The sequence below is a fragment of the Mytilus edulis genome, chromosome 14, assembly GCF_963676685.1.
Source record: "Mytilus edulis chromosome 14, xbMytEdul2.2, whole genome shotgun sequence".
NCBI lineage: Eukaryota > Metazoa > Mollusca > Bivalvia > Mytilida > Mytilidae > Mytilus > Mytilus edulis.
The window spans coordinates 7,611,523-7,621,473 of NC_092357.1; the positions used below are offsets into that span (position 1 = coordinate 7,611,523).

The window sequence follows — 9,951 nt, forward strand, 5'->3', positions numbered from 1 at the left end:
AGAAATTCAGAATCAAATTCAATCACATTTTCCCCAATTACAAAATGCTTCTACCATAAAATAATGGAGGAGGCTTTTTCACCTGGGCAAACTGATTTCAATTCAGATAGCATCACATTTAAGCAGTATATATTAATAATAAAATACCCTAGGTTTAATAATGTACCCCCTCAATTTTCCCAAGAGTAAAATATACATGAATTTTGATCTTGGCATAGTGTACCTGAATTTTACTTCACAAATTTAGAGCAAAATTGCATCACTTAGTTGAAATACCATATCGTATCGAAACCCTCATTTCATACGAGTTACCTCCCCTTCTAATTTAGTGAATTTTTATTTCACTACTCCGTGGCGAATCCAGAACTTTTCATGAGGGGGCCCCTTCAGTCATGCTACAGTGATTCCTTATATAATCTTCCCACAAAAGGGGGGACAAGGCTCCCTGGATCCACCAATGCTACTGTCATTCAAGATATTAGTGTTTTCATGTAAACCCGAGTCATTATTTGTTATTTTACCTTATATTTTCTGTAAAAAAAAGATAAATTATTAAAAAAATTTAACAGTTCAATTGTAAAAATTCATATCTTAATTTACTCCAAAAAATATAGAAATTTGTTATTTATAATCTTTTATTTAACACATTTAATAATTTGGTTATGCAAGAAAAAGGTTTGAACATTTCTTTTTTCATTTGTTGATTAAAGTAAATTAACATTTCCAATTTTTTTTTCTATTCAATAAATTATTTACCTATTATATTAAGTAAAACATTTTGAAGAAAGAGATGAAAAACACATAAAAAATTCATGTTGCATTTTGACAATTTTTGATAGAAAAAATGGAGCAAAGAATGAAAAAAAAACATTTAACTTGAACAATTAGTAAATAATTTAACATATCAAATACTTGCTACCATTCTGTGGTGACTGAGATCACCCTTTTTTTTGTTGGTGCTTGGTGTCCGAGATCATTCCTGGTCTTTGGTAAGGTTGGTGTGTTGTGCCTGAAATCATCCCTGCTCTTTGGAAAGGTTGGTGCTTGGTGCCTGAGATCATCCCTGGCTCTTTAGTTTGGTTGGTGAATGGTGTATGAAAACCTCTTCAAAGGTTTGGTTGGGTTGGTGCTCTTTGCCCTAGTTCATGCCTGTTCTTTGTTTTGGTTGGTGCTCGGTGCTGGAGATCATCCCTGGCCTCACGGTCATAAAACTTTCGAGCATGATTTTTGTACTCAGACTCGAAAATCAACCAATCAAATTGCTGGATTTCATGTTTCATGTGTTGATTACACTGTGCTTCATTGAAAAAAGGGGAAAATTAAGATGTCTGGTGTGTTAAATTTTGTGAGGTAGGATATTTCTTGTGTTCCTTCTCAAATTTGTACACCAGTTAATACTTCTGATTGATTTTTTCTGTGTGTTTTATCTCAATGACAAAAATACACAAAAAGACAGAAATAATAAATATTGTATACCTATACATCTTTGGAAGAACTCTGAAATGGATATGAATAAGAAAGATTAGTAATTTGTCACTTTTATACAAAGAAATGGACATACAGAAATCTATATGCCACTTTTCTTCATCTGTTACAACCGAGCCATACTCTGGGGTCGTATGACTGAGGTTGCATCTAAAACAAAAACAAATTTGTAAATTATTAGTGTTGGAGAACGTTGGTGTCATTTCCATCAAATGAGTCCATGACTGAAACATCCTCTCCGCTGCATCTGCAAAAAAAATCTGTAGCGTTTTGGAGAACGTTGGTGTCACTTTCATCAAACGGGCCCTTTAACAAGCTCATGGTAGAGTGATCTTGTTACTGTTGTATAGTGCTGCGGAAACTATGCGCTACCCTCCCTGGCCTAGTACAACGGAGTCTATTCAAGGTCTATGACTGTAACATCCCCCTGCTGCAATCTGCAAAAATCAAAATTATAGAATTATAAATCTGTTGGTGAACTCTGAAATGAAACATAAATAAATATACAAAATTACATATGGGCATAAAAGAATAATATCAATTAAACTTTATTTTATTTTCTTTAAAGTAAAATTCAAAATTAAATTATTTTTTTTTTAATCAACTTTTTTTACTTTATTGTGCCATGAAATTTAGCATTGTAACTGCTGTAAAAATACCAAAACTATTGCTATTTGGGCTTAGTTAGTCTGTTTCTTATGTTACCTTTTCTGACATGGGACACAGACTTCTTTTTTAAATGAGTTTTACTGTGTGAATTGCTGTGTGTTTGTTTTTCTACATTGGCTCCTAGAGGTATAGGTGTGGGTTGAGATCTCTCAAACCTGTTTAACCCACTGTATTTATGCACCTGTCTATAGTTAGAAGCCTCTGGCCTTTGTTAGTCTTGTATGTTTTTTTTAATTTTAGTTCATTATATGTTTTTGAGTTTAGTATGACATCCACTTTTACCGAACTGGTACACATTTTTGTGTAGGGTCTGCTGAATCCTGCCTCCTGATGCTGAATTTTCTGGTGGAGTTGAAGAGCCATTAGTGGCCTTTGGCTGTTTTCTGCTCTTTGGTTGGGTTGTTGTCTCTTGACATTATTTTCAATTTTGTATAAGATTCATATTTTTTGTTGGAAAAACCAGTCACCAAACTCGTTGTGTGCGGTGGCTCCCTTGTTTCATTTTTTTATTTTGACATTCTGTTCTTTTTATTATCTGACCAAGCTGAGCAACCTTCTACTACAATGGTACCTATTAAATGTTGCATGCATACAGACCAAAATGAGGTTAAATTATATAGTCTTGGAAAAAAATAATAAATATGCAAAGTTTTTAGCTCATTTTTACAAAATTTAACTAAACAGACTGCTACCCGTTGGTTTTCACGTTTGAATGGTTTTACTCTAGTAATTTTGGGGCCCTTTATAGCTTGTTGTTCAGTGTGAGCCAAGGCTCCGTGTTGAAGGACGTTCATTGACCTATAATGGTTTACTTTCATAAATTGTTATTTGGATGGAGAGTTGTCTCATTGGCACTCGACACACCACATCTTCCTATATCTACTTGCTAATTGCAGGTCATTACTTCATTATTCCACTTTAATTTATGTTTATCAAAAATGAAGTGCTGTTATTTATTGTCTTCTTTTTTTTTATAGCAAATGCCTCTTTAAGTGATAAATTATCTTAATGTATTTTTTCAAACTTTTAAAAAGTGAATGGAAGCTGAGTAAAATACACAAAATAATTCAGTAATTTTTTTTAACAATTTCAAGCTCCTATGTGTGTAACATATCAAACCTTAAGCTTAGCTTTACAAATTTGATGGATTCTTTAATGTTTTTTGATTGAAAGTGACAAGCTCCTTGTGAAAAAAAGCGTATTCTAGTATTGCACAAACCATAAGCCTTGCTATCAACAGTAAATTTAGTGAAAATATTAAAATCAAATCTTCTTATCATGTAGAAAAAGTTATGCTGCATTTTGTTCAAACTCATTTATACTCTTCAGAAACTAAAAAAAAATCAGTCAAAGTCAATCAAATGTTTAGCATTGACAATGTATTGAACATTTCAATGGAACTAACATACATAAGGTCTTTATGACTCAAGAGGTCAAAGCCCATGAAACAACCAACAATGACAAAATGCTTTCCATGTCCTTAACTAAGGCCATTCAACTTCAATAAACATTTTGTTTCCTGTCCTCAACTAAGGCCATTCAACTTCAATAAACATTTTGTTTGTCTAGTCAAAGTCAAAGTGCAGTGCTAGTAAAATAGTCTCAACAGAGTAGAAATGAGTAAAAAAAAAAAATGTTTTTGAAGATATTTGAACATTTATAAAATGATATTTATTTCAAGATGTAGGACACACATTGGACATTTTAGTGTGCTGATTTGGGTCTCCATGCTGTGGTATTTTGTTAGAAGAATGGCATCCTACATCTTGGCCTTGGAATTTATTTTGGAAAATGTTAAAAAAAACTTTTGTTGATGAAAGCATGGCAAAAGGCAATTTGATGTAAGCATTTTCTGTATTTCTTTTATCTTAGTTATCAATTATAGATATGAGGGTAGATAGGACCTTTGTCGGGACTCTGGGATTGGGTGTTTTTAAGCTTGGGATTTTTGGATTGACCCTTTCAAGATCCGGGAATTCTTTTTTCGAATTTCCAGATGTCGAGATTTAAATTTATTTAAATTTGGGACTAGCTCAGGATTTCAAGTTTTTAAGCCCAGGATTTCAGGATAAGATTTCAGAATTATGATCCTTGTGGTCACAGTTATCTCCCATTGATTAAAAGTAAGCTTCATCAAAACAACTCCATTCACTTGTTAAATTTTGAAAAATGACCAGAGCAACTGAATTAATTTTAAAGACCATTGAGGTAGTGGCCATTTTCCTTAATAATAAGAGTGACATTTTTCTCTTGCGGGGGAGTCAAGATTTCCAAATATTTTGTTGTTTGTTAATTGCATCTGGCAAATTTTTTTTTTAAAGAACAAATTAGCTTATTCAAAATTTTCAAAGTTTTCTGTATGAAATTTTGTAGTTTGGTTAGACATTGCACAAAAAGGGTGGACTTTATATAAAAAAAAAATCACCCTGCAACATGCTCATGTGCTTAGGTCAGATATTGGTGTGTTTTTAAGTTATTTGTTAGTCTGTTCATTTTATTGACATCAGTCTATAGTTGAAGACCTGTAGATGTCTTTGGTTATTTATTTTCATTGGGTAGCTGCCTTGTTGATTTATACCCTACATCCCCCTTTTTTCATAATGATGCATAATATCTAACCAACAAAAAGAATACTCACCAAGTTTGATTATAGATGAGGTTCTTACCATAATATTTGGTAACCCCAGATATACTTAACAGCAGTCTTACTGTTCTCATTGCTTACTCTTCAAGGTCATCAATCTCTCTTCTGCTCTCTGCTCAGTTGTTGGCTCCTCTAAAATATCATTTCTTTTTAATAAATATGAAAGAATGGAACTTAAAACTCTATTATTTATCATTCTTTATAAATCTTGGTTGGTTGGCCGGGTCACCGGACACATTTTTAAAACTAGATACCCCAATGATGATTGTGGTCAAGTTTGGTTTAATTTGGCCCAGTATTTTCAGAGGAGAAGATTTTTTGTAAGAGTTAACGACGACAGACTACAGACAACAACGACGGACGCCAAGTGATGAGAAAAGGTCACTTGGCCCTTCAGACCAGGTGAGCTAAAAAAGAGTACTTTAACTTATATTACCTTTTTATAACTTATAATGATAAATTTCATTGATAAAATGTATGTCTGTATAAATGACTTGTATAACAATAGCAACAAAAAATATATTTTCATATATTTAATTTTTTTTAAAAACTTTTTCAAAGTTTCGAGTGAAAATGATAAATTTTGTGCAAATTGATTATGTATGAGATGAAGAACAGCAATAAAAGCACTTTTCCTTCCTTTCTTTTGTTTGTTTATTTATGCTGTCTATGTACTGATTTTGTGTTCTGAATGGATATGATAATTCCTGTGTGCATATTATTTGTTTACCTATTAAACTGTAGCACTAGGTCTATTAAAGATGAATACCGCTGTATACTTTAATGTCCAAATCATAATAATAGTCAAATCTGAGAAAAGTTTATCAAAAAGAATTTTTGGAGATATCCATCATCAAAAAACTAATCAAGAAGCTTTCGGTCTCAAACATTTATAAATTTTTTTTTAGGTATATTTAGTTAAGATCACCACCAAAACTTACAATCTAATTGTTAATAAACATATAGTACAATATATTATCAGATAAACCTGCTTGTAATCTGGATGGTAAAAAAAAAAAAAAATGATTAAGTTTTGTAATAAACTATTTGACTATACCTGCATTCACTTGGTCTGCTGTATCAAGGGAAAATCAACATGTTTGTGAAATGAAGTTGATATACTGTCTTGCTTTCCTAGATGCATCTGAATACCAATTTAGATTTTAGATGACTAAGTTTGTAGTGTCAAAGTACTGAAAAGAAACATTTAATATTAAAATTATTCCAGAAAATGTGTTGCAAACAAAAAAGTATGTGTGTTTATTGTACCCCTACCTTCCCTAAAGTTTTGTTGGGAAATTTTTTGATTTAGCAATGTTGCTCCCATAGACTCAATACTTTTGAGTCTATTGACCCTACAATACAAGGTTTTCAACATAGACGTTTTCAGTAAGTTTGCCAACCAGTTCAAAAACTTTACCCAAATTTGATTGGTTAAACTGTTATTTGTTCCCTAGACAGATACATGAGCTCTATTCTTCTTGTAATATTTGCCACTAGACATTATGCAACCAACAATCAATCATGAATCTTAAATGGTTAAAGTAAAAGCTCTATGCTGTAACTCAAGTAAAGCTTGTATATATAGACATGCACAGACATTAAGAAGATGTTTTACATCTCTAGTAGTAAATCAAACAAAACAGATCACATTAAAGAAATTTATGATAAATAAATGATACCTTAAATCTTCTATAACTTTGAACTCATTTGATGTCCCCAAACATTTTAAGGAAACACACAGGGGTTTGTCCAAGTAAAGATCAATTTAAACTAATATGAAGCCCAATTCAAACCTGTTGATCACATGATAATTTATACACTCAAATCTACTCACTTCACACTTGAGTAACCAGCCGTGTAGCCAAATATTTTCACCTGACAAAAGTATTGCAAAAAAATATGTAACTGAATTTTGCTCAGATAAAAAAGAATTGCCCTGAAGGGAATTCTTTTTAACTTGTTAAAGAACAGTAAAATCTGAAGCATGAGGCTCAAAGAACCTGCATTCAAATTTTTAAGTTTGACCACGAAAACTGATAAACTAAAAAGTGGACCAAGGACAGATATGAAGAATCAAGTTCTTCTACCTTTTGAAATATAGCTTAATCATATATACACTTCAACCCCAGACTGCATCTTCATGCTAACTGTAAAAAAAATATATAAGTCCATTTATCAGTAAAATACGAAAAAAAGAAAAAGAAAAATTTTCAAAACTTTTCTATCGATAGTTGAGCAAAACATATGCTATCTATATTAATGAATATTCAGTTGGTCACCGTGTGACTTTCACAAACATCAATATATTTGCTATTGCAAACTTGACAAATCATGACTGCATCAACCCAGTCTAGTTTATTGTTGGTTGCTTAACGTCCAGTCGCAAATATTTCATGCATATTTCGAACGATAAATGAACACGAGCCAGCTTCTCAAATTTCTTCAGATGGTCTTCTGTTTTCATATCCAAAAAATTTGAGAAAAGATTTTAAAAGCGGTGAATATTTACCTTGGTTTTTTTGTGGCTTCCCGAACAGTTTCAAAGTTTACATCGTAAATCTTTTGCTTCTGTAAATTGTGTCCATCTTGTTCGTTTGAAGACAAAGTGCTATTTGAAACACTTTGGCGGGAAGTTTTCCAATGGCCAAAAATGAAGGGTCTTAAAACTTAAACCAATGAGAAATAACAAAACAAGACACACCCTCGGTATTAAAACTACTCATAAAATTTGTTTGACCATAGCCTTGTTGAACAATAAACTTAAGATCTCAAATCGAGCATAAAAAGGTCTGATAATATATTTGATATAAAAAATGACATGTAAAGATCTTTTTAATATATTCTTCAGCAATGGAAAACTAACGGAGTTTCCCTTTAATCATGGATACTGGGTTTCAGGTAGATGTTTAATAAGTGATTTATTAGACTTTAATTAAGAAGGGTATTAATTTTTTTAAACTTTAACTTTAACCACAGAGTGAATATAATGTTAACTGGCAGAAAAAGTAAGCCCATTTAAAAGTAAAATACGGATAAACATGATTTTTTTTTTACAAAATTTACTTTTGGATACTATTTTCTGAACATGCATATAAAACAAGTTTCTGTCCAAGCCGTTTGTGGTAGAAATCAAGGATATTTCAAGAAATTAAAATTAAAAAAAATATAACAGTAACCACAGATTGAATGTTACTGGCAGAAAAAAACTAAGTCTATTCAAAAGTAAAATACGGATAATCAGGATTTTTTTTTTTACAAAATATTTTAAGAAGTTATTAAAATTTAAAAAACTTTAACCACAGAGTGAATGTATTGTATCCTGGCATTTATAAGTAAAATATGGAAAAATTAATTCGTTTTATTTACAAAATTTAATTCTAGATACTATCTTATGAGAATAAGCATGCTTCTGTCCAAGTGTGGTAGAAATCCATGATAGTTTAGAAATTTATTAAAATTTCAAAAACCCCGTAAAAACCGTTCAGTTAACCACAGAGTGATTATTTGTAGACGCCACCGCCGACGACAGAATGTAGGATCGCTATGTCTCGCTTAAATTGCGACAAAACTCGCATGCTCGACAAAAATCGCCGTTGACGCACATATTTTGATTTTCGAAACAAATAATATGTACTCGTTTAACCATGTCTCTGGTTTAACACATGACATTGGTAGAATCTCTATGTCCGTACTGTGCTATAATTGGATAATGCATATGTGACATGTCTTCAAGAAAAGAAATTGGAGGTGGAATAGGTGGGTTTTTTTTGGGGGGGTTTTTGGGGGGGGGATTTTTTTCTGTTTACGTAATATTGCAAATTTAGGTACATCGCTCCTTGGTTCATCTTTATCTATACATGTATAAGTGTATTATTGATGGAAAGAAAGGCAATTAATCTATACTCAATAACCTTTTCAGTTATGATTTTTCATACACCGATTTAAAAGTACACTAAACGGAACCAAAACTGTAGGATATGTAGGTTATATGTCAATAAGACAGCAATCGAACGACAAAATAAGCTCAGGACATCTACAGGACAACAAAATGTAGTTTTCGACAATAGATAGGTGTCTTCACAATATGTCAATTTCTAAATCGTCACTAATTTATATAAAAATTGTTAATAAATTTAACAGAAACGACAAAAAAAAAATCTAGCATTAAATCGCAATTGTACAAATAATTTAACAATTAAAACATTGAAACATAAAAATTTCAGAAAAAAATTACTTGGACCTATTAAAAATTTAAAAATAGACTTCAAGAAAAGAGAAATTATGATACATGCATTGTGAAAGCCTGCAAAAATAGTTAAAAACAACAATAATCCATGTATTAAATCTTTAGAAGTGAAAAAAACACCTTAAAAAAGAAAAACAAACGTTAGAAAACCAATAAGGTCTTTCCTCACGTAGGAAAAAGATCTTAATGAGGTTACTTGCAGCCATATTCGTATATATAAAACATCAATATACGCATATATGACAGTAATATACGCGTATATGTATCTGGTTATACCAAGGAATTGTATATTTAAATATACAATTCCTTGGTTATACATACGCGTATAATATAATCCCGCAAATGACATGAACGGCCACTCATAGTCGTCACCATTCTGTGAAATAGATATATATACTTGATTTGTATATGGTTGTTGGAAACCTAGTTCAGTACGTATGAATACATGATGGTGTTCGTTGAATTTCGAAGGGATGATTTCAACTTTACACTAAGTATTCTTGTACAGTTACTTAAAACTATCGGAATACGTCTTATGGGAGTTATTGACCTGAAACGTATTTCACCATCCCCCATTTGTGCCTAAATATTGTCTTGAAGAAACAGAAAATTTGCATAGCAACAATAATCAGCAGGACACAATCTACAAATAAGTCCACATATCAGTCTATTTCTTCTAAACAGTGTTATATCTGCGAAAATTCGAATACATGGCATGCTTTATATATAAAGTATTACAATATTACTGAATGTGCGTTCCTGTAACGACCAACGCTATTTTTTGGCAAAACAAATAGTGTTCATTATGGTAAGATTTAGGAAAATGTGAAGTTATAAAAATTTATAGGTTTTAAAGTATAAGATAATATGAAATTTCCTTTGTGTAAATTATGCTGACAAAAGT

The 9,951-nt window shown here is 31.6% G+C and overlaps 1 long non-coding RNA gene across 1 annotated transcript; it reads right to left on the reverse strand.

Moving 5' to 3' along the window:
• Positions 1 to 1,301: 1,301 nt before the first annotated feature.
• Positions 1,302 to 7,295, reverse strand: LOC139502749 (uncharacterized). The gene is made up of 3 exons (XR_011658925.1): positions 6,481 to 7,295; positions 5,856 to 5,991; positions 1,302 to 4,930 (listed from the first exon to the last, which is right to left on the reverse strand). It is a non-coding gene; the product is annotated as an uncharacterized lncRNA (long non-coding RNA).
• Positions 7,296 to 9,951: the final 2,656 nt, after the last annotated feature.